Source organism: Oryctolagus cuniculus, chromosome 21 (assembly GCF_964237555.1).
Source record: "Oryctolagus cuniculus chromosome 21, mOryCun1.1, whole genome shotgun sequence".
NCBI lineage: Eukaryota > Metazoa > Chordata > Mammalia > Lagomorpha > Leporidae > Oryctolagus > Oryctolagus cuniculus.
The window spans coordinates 17,009,085-17,027,380 of record NC_091452.1 but is presented as its reverse complement, the minus strand read 5'-3'; the positions used below and the strand labels follow the sequence as shown (position 1 = coordinate 17,027,380).

General features: G+C 52.3%; 1 long non-coding RNA gene and 1 pseudogene across 1 annotated transcript; one reads left to right on the top strand and one right to left on the bottom strand.

Annotated features, from left to right (window-relative positions):
* Positions 1 to 1,597: 1,597 nt before the first annotated feature.
* Positions 1,598 to 3,371, top strand: LOC138847372 (G-rich sequence factor 1 pseudogene; annotated as a pseudogene).
* Positions 3,372 to 10,767: 7,396 nt separating this feature from the next.
* LOC127488120 (uncharacterized) lies at positions 10,768 to 18,090 on the bottom strand. The gene is made up of 2 exons (XR_007915567.2): positions 17,914 to 18,090; positions 10,768 to 14,791 (listed from the first exon to the last, which is right to left on the bottom strand). It is a non-coding gene; the product is annotated as an uncharacterized lncRNA (long non-coding RNA).
* Between the last annotated feature and the right edge of the window lie 206 nt (positions 18,091 to 18,296).

Here is an 18,296-nt window from a genome sequence, read left to right as displayed (position 1 = left end):
CAACCTAAGCTTAGCACACTGTGCGCAACTGAGAGTCACTCTGGGGATGCAAGGGCGGCTACCATGCAAAAGCAATCTATCCCAGAACAGAATCCACCTGGGAAAAGCCCACAAGTATCCCTACAGACACGGAACACCTATGTCACAAAACCGTCACTACTTTCTGCGGTATTAAAAGGCCGTTGCTTCTGGGAAACAGCGCAACAGCCTCGGACACGCAGCCTCTCCTCGTCCCAGCCTGACCCTGGGTCCGCTGAGTCTCCCTCAGGCTCAGGCTCGGCCAGCGGCGTCGAGGACGGCTCCTCTCCTCTCAGCTCACGCAGGCTCTCCGCAACGGACGCCGAGCTGACTCTCACCTGAGCGCCGGGGCAGTCAGGGCCACGCATGCGCGCGAGTACACTTCCGGGGCAAAGTGCCACGCGCATGTGCACTCCCCTCTGGCCGTTGCCTTGGCGCCACGGGACGCACCTGCGCACTGCCACATCCAGTCCCGCCTCTCCAGTGTAACCCAGGGAGGCAGCTGTCACTGATGGCCCAGGTACTCCCTCCTGGGAGTCCTGAAGCACTTCATTATATAACACTTAGTTAAGAGAAAGAAAGTGTTGGAGCCGGCACTGGGTGTAGTGGGTAAAGCCGCCGCCTGCAGTGCCAGCATCCCATTTGGGCACTGGTTCGAGTCCCGGCTACTCCACTTCTGATCCAGCTCTCTGCTATGGCCTGGGAAAGCAGCAGAAGGTGGTCCAAGTCCTTGGGCCCCTGTGGGAGATCCAGAGGAAGCTCCTCGCTCCTGGCTACAGATTGGCACAGCTCCAGTCATTGTGGCCAATTGGGGAGAGAACCAGCAGATGGAAGAATTCTCTCTCTCTCTCTCTCTCTCTCTGCCTCTACTTTTCTCTCTATGTAACTTTGACTTTCAAATAAATAAGTAAATAAATCTTTAAAAAAAAAAAAAGAGGCCGGCGCCGCGGCTCACTAGGCTAATCCTCCGCCTTGCGGCGCCAGCACACCGGGTTCTAGTCCCGGTCGGAGCGCCGGATTCTGTCCCGGTTGCCCCTCTTCCAGGCCAGCTCTCTGCTGTGGCCCGGGAGTGCAGTGGAGGATGGCCCAAGTGCTTGGGCCCTGCACCCCATGGGAGACCAGGAGAAGCACCTGGCTCCTGGCTTCGGATCAGCGCGGTGCGCCAGCCGTGGCGGCCATTGGAGGGTGAGCCAAGGACAAAAGGAAGACCTTTCTCTCTCTCTCACTATCCACTCTGCCAGAAAGAAAGAAAGAGAGAAAGAGAGAAAGAGAGAAAGAGAGAAAGCAAGAAAGCAAGAAAGCAAGAAAGCAAGAAAGCAAGAAAGCAAGAAAGCAAGAAAGCAAGAAAGAAAGAAAGAAAGAAAGAAAGAAAGAAAGAGAAAAGAAAAGAAAAAGGAAAGAAAAGGAAAAGGAAGTGGAGTGGGTGTTTGGCCTGGTTGTTAAGATGTTGCTGAGGCCGCTGTCCCCCGGTGCCGGCGGCGCATGTGCCCGGCGTTCCCTCCCCGGCCCTGGAGTCCGCTTCCCCTCCACTCGCGCTGCAGCGGCAGCCGCCTCCAGGCCCACGCCGCCGCCGGAGTCCATGGCCGGGACGCGCTGGGTGCTCGGCGCTGCTCCGGGGCTGCGGCTGCGGCTGCACCTGCAGCAGTTGCCGGCGCACCGGCGCCGCCTGCCTGCCCTTCTACTCCGCCGCTGGCTCCTTCCCCTCCGGCGTCTCGGGCCGCCGCGGCCGCCGCCTCCCAGACGCGCGGCCTCCAGATCGGGCCTGCGCCCGCCGGGAGGCTGGCGGGCCCTCCTCCGCCTGCGGCCACCTCCGCCGCAGCCGCGGCCGCCGCCTCCTACCTGGCCCTGCGCGCTCCTCTGCTGCGGCAGTGGCTGGCGGCGGCCGCGGGCCCGGCGCGGGGCTACAGCCAGGAGTCCAAAACTACCTACCTGGAAGACCTTCCACCACACCCTGAGTATGAATTGGCCCCATCCAAGATAGGAGAGGAAGTGGATGATGTTTTTCTCATTCGAACTCAAGGATTGCCCTGGTCATGCACTGTGGAAGATGTGCTTAACTTTTTCTCAGACTGCAGAATCCGCAATGGCGAGAAGGAATACACTTCCTCTTAAATAGAGATGGGAAACGAAGGGGTGATGCCTTAATTGAAATGCAGTCAGAGCAAGATGTGCAGAAGGCCTTGGAGAAGCACCGCATGTACATGGGTCAGGGGTACGTGGAAGTATATGAGATAAACAATGAAGATGTGGATGCCTTAATGAAGAGCCTGCAGGTCAAATCTTCACCTGTGGTAAATGACGGCGTGGTTTGTTTGCGAGGACTTCCTTATAGTTGCAATGAGAAAGACATTGTAGACTTCTTTGCAGGTCTGAATATAGTGGACATTACATTTGTGATGGACTACAGAGGGAGAAGAAAAACAGGGGAGGCCTCTGTGCAGTTTGAAGAACCTGAGATGGCCAGCCAAGCCCTGTCGAAACACGGGGAAGAAATTGGTAACCGATATATAGAGATATTTCCAAGCAGAAGTGTCGCTCCCCCTCTTCATGGAGGAACGACACTAAACCCTGCCTAGGCTTCATATCCGAGTCACGGCACCATTATGTCGCTCCCCGTCTTCGTGGAGGAACGACACAGGACCCTGCACTGTTCTTTCGTCTGCTCGGCCCTCCCCGGGTTTGCTGCTGGTTCTTCCCGGGTTGGCTACTGTCCCTTCCACCTCCGTGGAAGGGCGGTTCCCCCTGCCACATTCCCCACTTCCGCGGGGGAGTGGCACACCGCCAGCCGGCTCTCTCGGGGGCTGCACAGGTGTTCCCTCAGGTGTTCCCCTTGGATGTTCCTGGTGCATGTTGTCTCTCTCCTCCTTTATAGTCCTTTTCCACCAATCCCAACTCTGCTACCCACACGCCGAGTACGCTGCTCTCCTCCAATCAGGAGCAGGTCCTACAGTTTATTGGTTGAACTGGAGGCAGCTGCGTAGAAGCTGTTTCTCCCTTCTCAGCGCCATATTGTGGGAGAGCAGATGCATAGAATAAGTCTTAATTCCAGTAACTTAGTCTAGTCCGGGTTGCTCCCCACAAGAAGGAATGAAGTTCAAACACACGTTGGCTCGCACAAGGGAAAGAAAACGGCATCTTCTCCTACTGCTAATATATAACTGAGCCAGAGGTGGTCTTTGAAGAACATGAAGTGAATGAGGATATTCGCCCATAACAGCATTTGAAAGTGAGAAGGAAATAGAGTTGCCTAAGGAAATGTCAGAAAAGCTTCCAGAGGCTGTGGATCTGGGGACGACTCCATCACATTTCGTCCACATGAGACGACTGCCTTTCCAAGCCAATGCCCAAGACATTATAAACTCCTTTGTTCCACTGAAGCCTGTGAGGATCACCATGGAGTACAGCTCCAGCGGGAAGGCCACCGGGGAGGCCGACGTGCACTTCGAGACCCACGAGAACTCATTTGCCGCCACGTCCAACATAGGTATACTGAACTGTTCCTAAATTCATGTCCAAAAGGAAAACAAGACTTCCAGGGACTCCATCTAATAAGGATGAAGCAAGAAGCATTTCATTTGCACATCTTTCTTGGACATGGGATATAACGTTCCAGTTTATTTATTTATTTGACAGGCAGAGTGGATAGTGAGAGAGAGAGACAGAGAGAAAGGTCTTCCTTTTGCCGTTGGTTCACCCTCCAATGGCCGCCACAGCCAGCGCGCTGCGGCCGGCGCACCGTGCTGATCCAATGGCAGGAGCCAGGTGCTTCTCCTGGTCTCCCATGGGGTGCAGGACCCAAGCACTTGGGCCATCCTCCACTGCACTCCCTGGTCATAGCAGAGAGCTGGCCTGGAAGAGGGGCAACCGGGAAAGAATCCAGCGCCCCAACCAGGACTAGAACCCGGTGTGCCGGCACCACTAGGTGGAGGATTAGCCTAGTGAGCCGCAGCGCCAGCTATAACATTCCAGTTTATTAGCAGCAGCTGCTAGAGAAAAGATTTTGGGGTTTTTGGATTAATTACTTCTAAGAAAAATTCATAATGGACTATTTAGAAAGAGAAAAGATTCAGTTTGGGATTTTGAAACAAACCACAAATTAAAATTGTTGTTCAAACTATTCAGGATTTGATTTTAAAAACTGGTCTTTATATGATTTGAACTGTTTTCATAGAGGATATTACCCATTATGAAGACTGCATATTTTTATTTAGCACAGTTCTTTAAAATCTTTCTCCCATTTAAAATAATCTGTGTTAGGTTTTGTTTCTTTGCCTATGAATTGAGAACTCTGATATAATACTTCTCATGGAGTAAAATAATGATTTATTTTAACCAAATGCTCACCAAAGCAAGGAAGGTTTCAGACCTTTGAACCAGTGTGGTCTGGCAGAATACTTTTAATTTTAGCTGTATTTGATGACGTACATAGGAGTAGGAATTAAAAAGACAGCAAATAAAGCAGAAAAATCACGGGTTAGTGTAAATCATACATGTTGACAGTTTTATGTCTTTAGAAATGTTTTGCCCTTCTAAAGCCTTGTGCTAAAGGCATTTAACATTGGTGCCTGTCTACCTAAGGGGAGATTCTAGTCTCAACTTAAAAGTTGTCTGAACCACCCCCACCCCCCAGTTTTTTGGTTTTGGGTGACCCTTGAGTGTGTGTGTGAGTCTCAGAACTGTGGAGTAACGTGTCAGCAGTCCAGATTGGTAAGGACATGAATGGCCTCACTTGAATTTAAACCAGCTCTAGATAGGAAAAAAAAACCTTAAGTTCTCATTTGCTTTTTCAATAGGGTAGCACATCCCATGTTTTAGAACAAGTAGGGGTGCCTTGCTTAAATAAAAATAGCATTTAATATATCATTGTGTGTGAGAGGGTTTTTGGTTAAAGTTGTACTTCTGTCACGTTGTGGCAGTACCTTTCTGCTTTAATATTAAAAAGCTTGTTATTTAAACATCGGACAAACTGGCTGGCTTCAAAATGTAGTCCTTAGCCGGCGCCGTGGCTCAATAGGCTAATCCTCCACCTTGCGGCGCCGGCACACCGGGTTCTAGTCCCGGTCGGGGCACCGGATTCTGTCCCGGTAGCCCCTCTTCCAGGCCAGCTCTCTGCTATGGCCAGGGAGTGCAGTGGAGGATGGCCCAGGTGCTTGGGCCCTGCACCCCATGGGAGACCAGGAAAAGCACCTGGCTCCTGGCTCCTGCCAGGATCAGCGCGGTGCGCCGGCTGCAGCGGCGGCCATTGGAGGGTGAACCAACGGCAAAGGAAGACCTTTCTCTCTCTGTCTCTCTCTCACTGTCCACTCTGCCTGTCAAAAAAAAAAAAAAAATGTAGTCCTTAATAAAATGACTTTATGTGAACCTGCAAAAAAAAAAAAAAAAAAAAAAAGATGCTGCTGAGGACACACAGAACCAACAGCAGAGCGTCTGGGTTAAAGTCCCGGTTCCACCTCCAATTCCAGCTTCCTGCTGATGTGCACACAGGGAGGCAGCAGCTGAACAAACAGCTGGATCCCTGACACCCCGGTAGGAAACCTGAGCTGAGTTCCTGGTTTAGAGCTTCATCCTGGTCCAGCCCTGCTGCTCTAGGCATGTGGGAGAGGAGGCAGTGGATGGGACAGGTGAGTCTCTCTGCCTCTAAAAAAATGTAAAAGCTTACAAAACTAGATATAAATAGGAAGGCATTGTGGGATAGTGGGTAAAGCCACTGCCTGCAATGCCGGCTTCCCATATGGACACAGGTTCAAAATGAGGCTGCTCCACTTTTGATCCAGCTCCCTTCTCCACGCCTGGGAAAGCTTGGAAGATGATCTAAGTTCTTGGGCCCCTGCATCCATGTGCGAGACCAGCTGCAGCTCCTGGCTCCTGGCTTCAGCCTGTCCCAGCTCAGGCTATGCCACAATCTGGGGAGTGAATCAGTGAATGGAAGAGTGCTCTCTCTCTCTCTCTCTTTCTCTCCTCTCTCTCTGTAACTCTGACTTTCAAATAAATGAATCTTAAAAATAATAAAAATGTAGGTGGCAGGGGTTTGGCATAGCCGTTCAGATACCTCTTGGGACACCCACACCCCAACTCAGAGTATCTGGTTTGAGTCTAGACTCCTCTGCTTTCAGTCCTAATGCATACTCTAGGAGGTAGGCAAGTAGCTCAAGGAGCTGGGATCGGCGTCGTGGCGCTGTGAGTTAAGCTGCCGCCTGTGACGCCAGCATCCCATATGGGTGCTGATTCAAGCCGGGCTACTCTGCTTCTGGTCCAGCTCCCTGCTGATGCTCCTAGGAAAGCAGCAGCAGATGTCCCAGGTGTTTGGGTCCCTGCCACCCATGTGGGAGACCTGGATGGAGTCCCTGGCTCCTGGCTTCAGACTGGCCCAGCTATGGCGATTGCAGCCATTTGGGGAGTGAATCTTTAAAATTAATAAATATATTTTTTCAAAAAATGGTTCAAGTGGTTGTGTCCCTGCCACCCACATTGGGAGGCCTGGAATCCTGGCTTTCTGGGTTCCCAGCTTCGGTGTGGGCTAGCCTTGGCTTTTGTGGGTATTTTGGGAGTGAATCAGTGCTTGGGAGATCTCTCCCTGTCTGTCTATTTGTCTGTCTGTCTTTTTTTTTTTAATGTGGTTAGACTACATCACAGCTATACAAGATTTATTTATTCATTCGAAAATCAGAGAGGCAGAGGCAGAGAGGCCTTCCACCCGCTGGTTCACTCCCCAAATGGCTGCAACAGCTTGAGCTGAGCCAATCTGAAATCAGGAGCCAGGAGCTTCTTCCAGGTCTCCCTCATGGGTGCAGGGGCCCAAGGACTTGGGCCATCTTCTACTGCTTTCCCAGGCCATAGCAGAGAGCTGGATTGGAAGTAGAGCAGCCGGGACTTGAACCGGTGCCCATTTGGGATGCTGGCACTGCAGGCAGCGGCTTTGCTCACTACACCACTGCGCCGGCCCCACCTCTGTCTTTCAAAACACTCAAAGTGGCGCCCATAAGGGATGCCGGCACTTCAGGCCAGTGCTTTAATCCACTGCACCACCGCGCCGGCCCCACAAAATAAATTTTTAAAGACAATACCATGGGTGATCCTGTGCCTGGCTGGGAGACTGCCTGCCTAACCCATGCAGGAAGTTAACAGGACATGGCACACCATGCCTCCCAGGAAAGACCCTAGTCAGGGGCTAGGCACACTGAGAGCTACACATGACCTGACTGCTGGCAGGTGGCAGGGACCCCAGGTATATTTCCATCACCCCCACTTCCTGTTGAAGGGCATTATAATTGTCAACCAAATAAACAGCTCCGGCGTGTGGCGCAGACCCATAAGAACTACCTGGAAGGCTATGTAGGCTCCATGACCTTCAAGCTGATTGGAGAAGCATACGGGCACCAGTATTGGCTTTATCCTATAGAATTAGTGTTGCCCTGAACTAGCTACTCCCTTCTTTGCCTGCCCTTTAAAAGCCTGTGCCTGATTGTTAATAAATGGACATGTTCACCGAAACTGTCTCTGGTGCTTCTTGTCAAAGAACGCTGTCACCCCATCATCCTGACAGTGTGGGCCTCGCAGGACAAGCCCACACAATACATGCTTGTATCAACAGAAGTGGAGGTACACTTCTGTACAAATATGGACGTTAACAGTGGACAAAGGCCCTCCAGCCCCCGTTGTGTCTTTGTTTCTACTGGCCTTTGTGCTCCCTTGCACAGTCTGTCTTTACACACCATGTGTGCATAGCTAGTAGAATGGAGGACATACTGAAAGGGTTTTCCCTAAGGAAGCTGTCAACCATGTTGGGGAGAATCTGGATTTCAGGCTTGGCTCTGTTCCTTGGCTTCAGACTTTGGAAAAATCTAGACTCCCCTTGAACCTCAGGCTACACATTTCTAAAATAAGGATCACCGTGGGGCGGTGTTGTGACACAGCAGGTTAAGCTGCCACTTGCAATGCCAGCAATCCCATATGAGTGCAAGTTCGAATCTCAGCTGTTCCACTTCCAATCCAGTTCCCTGTTAATGCACCTGGGAAAGAAGTGGAAGATGGCATAAAGGCTTGGGCCCCTGCCACCGTGTGGGATACCCAGATGGACTTCCAGGCTCCTGGCTTTGCCTGGCCCAGTCATGGCCACTGTCACCATTTGGGAAGTAGATGGAAAATCACTCTGTCTCTCTGCCGTTCAAATAAAGCAAATATCTCTTTTTAAGAAAATAAATCTTGGGGCTGGCGCTGTAGTGTAGTAGGCTAGACCTCTGCTTGCAGTGCCAGCATCCCATATGGGCATCCGTTCATGTCCTGGTTGCTCCTCTTCCAATCTAGCTCTTTGCTGATGGCCTGAGAAAGCAGAAGAAGATGGCCCAAGTCCTTGGGCCCCTGCACCCATGTGGGATACCCACAAGAAGCTCCTGGCTCCTGGCTTCGGATTGGCCCAGCTCTATCCATTGTGGCCATCTGGGAAGTGAACCAGCAGTTGGAAGACCTTTCTCTATGTCTGTCCCTCTCTCTGTCTGTAACTCTGCCTCTCAAATAAATAATTAAAAAATCTTTTAAAAAAACACAATAATTTATTTGAGAGGTAGAAACAGAAAGAGAGAGAGACTGAGAGCTCCCATCCACTGCTTCAATCCCTAAATGCCCACAAGGGCTGGGCTGGGCCCAGGCCAAAGTCAGGAGCCAGGAACTCCATCCAGGTCTCCCATGTGTGTAGCAGGAACCCAATTTCTTGGGTCTACGTCAGCAGGAAGCTGGAGTCAGGAGCCTGAGCTGGGCACTGAACCCGAGCACTCCAGTGTGGGATTGGCAGCCTATGTGGGTGCCGGTTCGAGTCCTAGATGCTCCACTTCTGATCCAGCTCTCTGCTATGGCCTGGGAAAGCAGAAAACGGTCCAAGTCCTTGAGCCCCTGCACCCTGTGGGAGGCCCAGAAGAAGTTCCTGGCTCCTGGCTTCGGATCTGCCCAGCTCCAGTCGTTACAGCCATCTGGGGAGTGAACCAGCGGATGAAATACCTCTCTCTCTCTCTCTGATGCTACCTCTCTCTGTAACTCCTTCAAATAAATAAAATAAATCTTTTTAAAAAAGATTTATTCTTTTATCTTTATGTTATTTATTTTGAGAGGCAGAGTTACAGAAAGAGAGGGAGAGACAGAGAGAAAGGTCTTCCTTTTCTTTTTTTTAAAGATTTATTTTCTTTATTTGAAAGAGTTAGAGAGAGAGAGAGAGAGAGAGAGGTCTTCCATCTGCTGGTTCACTCCTCAAATGGTCACAACAGCTGGAGCTGGGCCAATCCAAAGCCAGGAGCTTCTTCCAGGTCTCCCATGTGGGTGTGGGGGCCCAAGGACATGGGTCATCTTCTGCTGCTTTCCCAGGCCATAGCAGAGGTCAGAAGCAGAGCAGCTGGGACTCAAACCAGCACCCATAGGGGATGCCGGCACTGCAGTCAGCAGCTTTACCTGCTATGCCATAGTGCTGGCCCCTCTTTGTTTTTTTTTTTTTTTTTTTTTTTTTTTTTTTTTGACAGGCAGAGTGGACAGTGAGAGAGAGAGACAGAGAGAGAAAGGTCTTCCTTTGCCGTTGGATCACCCTCCAATGGCCGCCGCTGCAGCCGGCGCACCGCGCTGATCCGATGGCAGGAGCCAGGAGCCAGGTGCTTTTCCTGGTCTCCCATGGGGTGCAGGGCCCAAGCACCTGGGCCATCCTCCACTGCACTCCCTGGCCATAGCAGAGAGCTGGCCTGGAAGAGGGGCAACCGGGACAGAATCCGGCGCCCCGACCGGGACTAGAACCCGGTGTGCCGGCGCCGCAAGGTGGAGGATTAGCCTATTGAGCCACGGCGCCGGCTTCTTTCTTTGTTTTTAAAAAGGGAAGTAGAAAAAAATGCACCTGTAGTTCTGTCCCCCACTAAATGTCACTGAGGGGACAGACATGTGGCGCAGTGACTGGGATGCTGCTGCTTGGGCCGCCCGCCTCCCACGTCAGAGGGCCTGTTTTTGAAGGGCAGCTCTGCCTCTGACCCCGCTCCCTGCCAGCGCAGACCCTGGAGAGCAGTGGACGAGGCTCCAATAGCTGGGTCCCTGCCACTTAATGGGAGACTCACACTGGGGTCCCAGCTTCTATGCTGACCCAGTCCCAGCTGCCAGGGGCACATGGGGGATGAGCCAACCGATGGGACAGCTCCATCTGTCTGTCGTCTGTCTATCTGTCTGTCTTCCTCTCTGCCTTTAAACTGCTAAGATTTTAATGCAGGTCCTGAAATATTTCTTTTTTGCTTACCTTCTTTTTTCCTAACAGAACTGAGGTCCCCACTGCTTTGTATGAAGTGGTAGCCGACCCCGAACAACAACTGGTGAGTTTTCATTCCTGTCACCATCTCTCTGTTGTTACAAGGCCTTCTGCTGGACACCAGGGCAGTTCACTGGCAGGAAAGGTCAAAGGTACTCAGATAAGGACTGGCGGTCACACCGGAAAGAAGTGGGGGAGAGGAGGGCGCCTCCGCACCGGTTGAATGTCTGGATGTGTTTGTGAACATACATTCAGCTCACTTGGCTAGATGGACGAGCTGAAATCCGAGCCGACTTGAAACCAAGCCCAGTCCCTGATGCCTTTGATGTAGACTTTATCTGGCGGGCCCTGGGTTCTCTCCCCTGCTTTGCGGTTCTTTCTCTACTATGAAACCTACAAGTCAACTCCTTACTAAAGATGAACTCGCTACATTAAGGCTCCTACCAGACTCCAGATCACATGACTGAAGGCAACTATCACCCCTGCTGGGTGCCGCTCCCTTGCCCGCAAAGGAACGACACTGTTCGCAGCTTATCGGTCTTCAGCAGACTTTTAATGGGAAAATAACAGGGACAGAGAAAGAATGAAAGGAGGAGAGTGGACAGGAAAGCCCCCTCCTTCCTCAGCACACAGCTTATATACAAAATCTGGCCAATTGCAAGCGGGCTCAAGTCCATGCACGGAACACTCCAATCCGCTGTCTGTTCACGCAGTGTGCATGCGTCCTCGGGCCAATCAGATGAGGTGTCACGCAGCAGGCAGGCTCACCACACGGTCCTTGGCGCCATCTTGTTGTTTACAACATTCTCAACTCCTCTGGAAAGTCCCGACCGTGGGAAAGCATTGCCCTAACCGAAACTAGCAACATTCGCCTTGTGATAAAGACACAGCAACAGCTAGCAGACCGACCTTGACGTGGGGGCTCCATGGCTGCACATCCCATGGAGCCCCACAGCTGGGAACGTCTTAGCACCAGTCTCCAAGTTGAGATGCTTCACAGGAACCCCAGGTTCTGGTTTAATCATCTACTCATAGACCGCTCACTCCACCCCCAAGGCAGACTGGAGCCTGCTTTGCCATCACAACGTTCTCGGATGAGCGTGCCGGCCTCCTGTCACTGACCAACCAAAGGCAGGCCAGGAGCACGGTGCCTCAACCAGAGACCAGCGCACGGCTCAGCCCTGACTTTAATCTACAAGATTCACTGCACTTAATCCCTGAGGAGTCCAGAGATTGAGCAACAGCCGCCTGGCTTCTTGCCCTGCACATTGCAAAATGAGCGCCTACTCTCTTCCACCACCCACGTGTCAGTGATGGGCCTGCTGCAGGACAACACATGGGCTAAGGATTTGAGGGGTTCTACAGCAAACTGTTGGAAAAAAATAGGCATGTGAGTGGCAGAGATCCAAGTGCTTGGGCCTCCCAGGATGCGTAGCAACAGGAGAAGTCATGGGGGAAGCAGAGGAGCCGGGACCCGATCCAGGCACACACCCCTATGGGATGCAGGTGTCCTGGGCGACATCTTAACCATCGTCCCAACTGCCTGAGCCAGGAAAGGGGGGGATTTTTAAAGGGTGTCCAACTAGGTTCCAAGGGAGTCACCTGTCTAGAGAGAGGCCTAAAATCGAGCTGGAGAGTGTCAAAGCCCCGGGCTGGAACCCAGGCCTGGGTGGCTCCTAAGGGCTCACCAGGAACCACTGTGGTTTTGCAGGAATTGGGGCTGGGAGTGAGGACATCAACTCCATCATACCAAAGGTGCGGTGGAGGATGACTTCCTGCGAATCCAAGTTCTGATTCACAGCAGGTTTGATTGATTGATCTATCGATTGATTGGTGTGTGTGTGTGTGTGTGTGTGTGTGTCTCACCCTGGGTCTGGGATGGTCAGATGAGCCTGCTGGGGTTTCTAAGCCTTTATGAGAAAACTCTGAGTTCCTGGGGCTCCTGGGGATTGGGGAAGCACCCCTATAGCGGGCCTGGCGGCTCAACCCCGCTGCCCGGGATCAAGCGCTGGATCGCAGCACAGCTGCAGAGAAGGGCTGACCAGGCAATCGTGGGAACAATTTGCAGGCACATTACAATGGCAATGTGAGTGAGTGAGAGAGCGCTCCTCTGAGAGCAGCCAGGCCAGGGATGAGGCACTGGGAGCTGGCTGGAGGTTCACTCTGGTTCACTGGCCTGCTTCGTTGAGCCCACGCAATGCTTAGTGGACATTTTGGACGGGTCGTCAAACATGTGAAAATGGGAGCCGCATACCTAGACTCTCGTGAAAAATCGGGAGACCTGAGAACACGAGGGCCCATTCCCAGCCCATCCCCACGGCTGGGCCGGACTCTGCCTTCCCCTCGGCTCACCCTGACCCCTGTCCAGGTCAGCGCCCTTGATGTGCAGATAAGGAAACTGAATTCCAGAGAGGGCGAGAGATTGACGTGGAGTCACTAAGACTGGAGGCTGCACCTGGGCCCCGAGTCCCAACTTCTTTCACAGCACAGTCCATGGACCAGAAGAGCAGGCATCCTTGGGTCTAATGGGCAGATGGAGAGCCTGCTCTAGGCCAGGGGCTGCAGGTGGAATTAAAAGGCAGCTCCCCCTGGGCTGGTGCCTCTGGGATCCGGTGGAACCTGCCACCCCCACTCCCTGGGGACACTAGGGTTCAGCAGGCTTTGGAAGTCACCTGGCAATAGAATATGGTTTTTTTCTCTTTTTTTCCCAAAGAAGTCCAGCTGCCAAAAAAGACAGACCCTGGGGCCTTTCTTCTCTCCACTCAGGATCTGCTGGGGCTTCCTTCCTGTAGGAAGCTTGCTCTGATTACCCTCGTTGGTGCAAGCATCCTTGATAGGACTCGTGGAATACCTGTGCTTATCTCCTCGCGGCAGCTCTCCTTTTAAAATTGTATTTGAAAGGCAGAACAACAGATCTGTGTGTGTGTGTGTATCTTTGCCATTCAAATACAATTTTAAAATACTTTCATCTAAGAGACAGAGACCCGCCATCTGCTGGTTCACTCCTGAAATAGCCAGGCTGAAACCAGGAGCTGGGAACTCCATCCGGGTCTCCCATGTGGGTGGAAGGAGCCCAAGCACCTGGGCCATCTTCCGCTGCCTTCCCAGGTGCATTAACAGGGAGCTGCATCGGAAGTGGAGCAGCCGGGACTAGAACCAGCGCTCCGATATCGGATGCTGGGGTCATAAGTGGTGGCTTTACTTGCTGCACCACAACACCAGCCCTACAGCATTTTTTTTTTAAAGATTTATTTATTTGAAGGGCAGAGTGATAGATTGAGAGAGGAAGAGGGAGAGGGAGAGAAAGAGAGAGAGAGACATCTTCCATCTGCTGGTTCACTCCCCAAATACCCACAGCAGCCAGGTCTGGGCCAGGTCAAAGCCAGGAGCCCTGAACACCATCCAGGTTCTCCCATGTGGGTGGCAGAGGTTCAAGTACTTGGACCCATTATCCACTGTCTCCCAAGGGTGCCCATCAGCAGGAAGCTGGATCAGAAGCTGAGTGGCCTCAACTCACTGTGCCACAATGACTGCGCCCCCTCCTCTCCGCGTTTAATCAGAACTGCAAATAACAACACCACCAGCCACAAAACTCCGTCACTGAAGCCTTTACAGCATGCGTCATACTCTCCTCATTAATCTTATCCGAACGCCTTAGGCTCCAGACCAATCAGGAAGGTAGAAGGGGCTCAGACCCCGTCCCTCCCCGCCCCCTATCTGACAAGGAAACGCACGCTGTTCCTACTTTCTGTGCCCCCGTTGGATTTGCAGAAACCAGCGAGAGGCCACGCCCCGAGGAGGGGGAGGGGCGGGCTCCGGCAGTCCAGTCTGCACAGGCGGGAGCTGGGCAGTCGACCCCAGCAGGACTGAAAGGGGCTTGGCGGCATTTCCGCAAGGGTGGTCCCTGGGATTTCAAGCTTCTGCTTGCATCTCCACCCACCCGTCTCCCTGGGCGGGGCCTCAGATCAATGACCGCAAGGCAGTTTGGACTCGAACCCTTGAGCGTGTGCTTAAGCTACTCCATGGGACACCCACACTTGGCGTGGGTCCGAGTGCCTGGATCTGAGACCCTGCTCAACCCCTCCTTCCAGCTTTCTGCTAAAACAAATCCTGGGAGGCAGCAGGTGACGACGGCTCAAGTACTCGGCTCCCTGCCACCCACGTGGGAGACCTGGATTGAGTTCTGGGCTCCTAGATTCAGCCTAGCCCAGCCTCAGCTGTGGGAGATCTGTACGTGCGTGCGTGCGCGCGCGCATGCGTGCGCGTGTGTGTGTCTTTACGATTCAAATAAAGTTTTTAAAAATTTCACCACAGTTTTGGACTTTTGCTCTTTTAATTTTCCTCCATCCTCTAAAAATCTATTTACTTCCCACTGCCAGAAGAAACCTCCTTGGAAAAGCCTCCTTTGTTCCTTGAGCCGTCTTCCTCCACTCGTCTAAGGCATCAAATCAGACGATCACTCTCATGAGTCTGCTGTTTGATGTGCAGAGACGCTCATCTTAGCCCTGTCTGTAACAGCAAAGAAAAAGGACGCCGCCTAGAGGTCCAGCAACGGAGAACGGGTTACCTAATCAGCATCGAAACACACCCAGCCACCCAGCCTGCAACCTGTGAAACTAATAGTTATTTAATACTTATTTTATTTGAGAGAGAGCAAGCCCCCATTTGGTTCACTCCCACAGGGGTCCTGGGCCTGGGGCTTAGGCCAGGAGCCAGAAACTCAATCCAGGACTTCCACATTGGTGGCCAGAGTTCACTTTACTTGGAGTTGTCGGCGATGCTTCCTAGGTCTCCATTGGCAGGAAGCTGAGGCAGGGCCAGAGGCAGGTTTGGGACTCAGGCACTCTGATGTGTGATGCAGGCATTTCAAACAGCACCTTTCTTTCCTTTTCAAAGATTTATTTATTTGAAAGGCAGAGAGAGAGAGAGAGAGAGAGAGAGAGAATCTTCCATCTACCAGTTCACTCTCCAAATGGCCACCAATAGCCAGAGCTGGGCCAGGCTGAAGCCAGGAGCCAGGAACTCCATCCAAGTCCCCCACATGGGTGTCAGGAGCCCAGGTACTTGGGCCATCAACTGCTGCCCTCCTAGGTGCCTTAGTAGGAAGCTGGATTGGAAGCAGAGGAGCCAGGACTCAGACTGGCACTTCAAGATGGGGTACCAGTGTCACGTGTCACAATGCCACCACAGTGCCAGCCCCCCAACTGGGCCAAATGCCTGCTCCCTATCTTATTTTTAATGGTCACCTTGTTAGGGCCCGAAAAAGCCCACCGCCCGAGGAACAACTCCTAGAGACTCTCTCATGCAACCAGCAAAGGGTTAAAGATTTATTGATCCAACATGTTGGGGCTCTCTGAACATACAAGGACAGAGGAGCCCCGAGGAACTACAGCATAGGGTTTATAAAGGCAAAAACCGCAAAATCAGGAGGGGGGAGAGAATACACAGTTGCTAAGTGGTTGCTAAAATCTTACAATCAGCAATTATGATCTTAAGGCATAGACAAATCACATCTTCATTATTAGCCCAGGTAACCCAGGTGCAACCTTTCTACTTTTAAGCTTGAGCAATCATGCTAGGGGGTTTTTGTGCTCTGCCAAGGGTGATGTAGTGCACTGCTATTGTCCGACTATTTGAGATCATAGTTTCAGACCAGAGTCTCACGGTGGGGGGGTTGCTTTCCCAGAATGCAGTCTCAAGTGCCCCAAAATGGAGTCCCTACTGTCAAGGTGCTACTTCACTCTGTCTTATTTTCACAGCTGCACCAGGAAGGTTTAAACCTGTAAGCTTAAGCTTAACTTTTTATACCCGCACATATACAATTTTAACTCTTCAACCTAATGGTTTAAGAAGTACTCATAATATTATGGATTCTTTATTGTTTTCAGGGACAAAAGAAACCATTTACATTGCAAAGAGAGCGAACCAACTAGAGAAGTGTTAGGACACACGGCCTTCTGTTGCTGTAACTGAATCTATAGGATTTATAAAGAGATTCAGGGGCAAGTCTTGTGGCAAAGTGGGTTAAGCTGCTTCTTGGGACACCAGCATCCTGTATGAGGTGGACTTTGGGCGTTAAGCCACTGGTTGGGACATTCACATCCTCTATCAGAACGCCTGGGTTTGAGTCCCTGAGAAGCAGTGGTGATGGCTCAAACAGTTGGATGGAAGACCTGGATCAGGTGTACAGCTCCTGGCTTTAGCCTGGCCCAGCCCCCGCCATTGCAGACACTTGGGGAATTAACCAGTGGATAGGGAGCACTCGCTCTCTCTTTCTCTCGCCCTCAAATAAAATAGATACAAATTTTTAAAATCAACATGGGGGTTACACATTTGGCCTAGCAGTTAGGATGCCAGCTAAAACACCCGAATCTCCTGTTAGAACACCCAGGTTCAATTCCTGGCTGCAGCTCCCAGTTCCGGCTTCCTGCTAATGCACACCCTGGGAGGCAGCAGGTGATGGCTCGAATAAGTGCCACCCACTGGGGGTCCTGGATGGAGTTCCTGGCTCCTGGCTTCTGCCTGGGCCAGGCCCAGTAAAGTCACTGCAGGCACCTGAACAGTGAACTCGTGACTGGGATCTTTCTGTCTCTCAGGGAGAATAAAAGGAGAGAGAATTTTTTAAAAACCAAAATAGTAGAATCTCCTCTCTTTCTTCGTCTTACTTAACCTAAGGACCAGTGCTAGTTCAAGATCTGTTTGCACAGAATTGGGCTGCAAGCAAGCCAGGTGGGTGACCCTCGAGGGCCACCTGATTTGAGCATTTTTTTGGTAAGGAAGCTGAGACTCTGAGAAGGGCAGGGCTCTAGGAAACAAAGCCAAGATCAAGGCCAAGCATAGGAGGCTGGGAGGTGGTCACTGCCCATGTCTTAAGGCCGCTCCAATGTGGTCAGTGCAGTGCTACAAACTCGGGATGCACTGACTTCTATGTGTACTGGGCTCTGTGTCCCGTGGCGAGAGCCAGGGGGCAGGAGTGTCCTAGGGACCCCTCTGCCTTCTCAGTCTGGCTGTGCCGTCACAAAGTGCTCCAAGGGACCCGGAGGCTAAACCGGACATCACCCAGGAATCTTTGCAAAGAAGCTTCGCTCACCCAAATATCATCACCCTTGTGCATAGAAGAAGCCTCTTGGGTGGGACTTTGCGATGGTTTCCAGTTCGCATGCACCTGGACAAGCTCGGAACCTGGCGCCAGGCAGGAGAGAGGCTGCAGGCTCCCTGCAGAGCTGGGGACCCCCACCAAAATGCCTAAGAACAGAGAGGGCGCTGGCCGCACTGCAACCTAGGAGCTCCCCGCTTGGGGGATGTAGATGCTGCGGGGGTCCCCACCGGGACCCCAGCACCCAGCCTGAGGCGGGTACATGGTACATGTTGATGGAACAGAATCCACAGTGCAGAAGTGGCTCTTGGGGGTGGGCCGCCTTTTAGTCTTCGAGAATCTTCCACCGCAGAAAGCCACCCAGGAAGCCCAGCACTGCTCACCTACTCCCCTAGAAGATGCCTACCATCCTCTGGGTAACTGGCAGCAGAGGGGTGGCTCACCAGGTGAAGGAAATGAAGGGGCAAGTCAATCCTGGCCCCAGGACCCCCTCAGGCTCAGCCCAAGCCCCTGACTCCCTGACCCCCTGACCCACCTCCAGCGTCACCCCTGGACAGTCAGCACCTTCTGGCCTCACGGTTGGGGTCTCTTCTCCACCCAGCAGGGGAAGCGGATGGGGTGGTCAGGCGAGGGCGCTCTGCAGAAATTGCAGGCGTGCTTGTGGGGAGGCAATTCCTGAAGCAATTTCCCCGGCAGCCTGAAACAGGAGGAGCCAAGTTCAGTTAAGTTTCGGTTTCCATCTTCAAAGAAAATAAACAAAAAGCTCAGTTTCGGTTTCCAGCAGGCACTAGCCAGACAGCTGACTTGTGAGCTGCTGGCAGCCCAGGGAGGGTGCAAGCGGAGGAAGGGAAAGTCCCTCGCTGTCCCACGGCGTCCCCTTCCCCTACTCCTGCAGTCCGTCAGCCCCTGGAGAAGGCT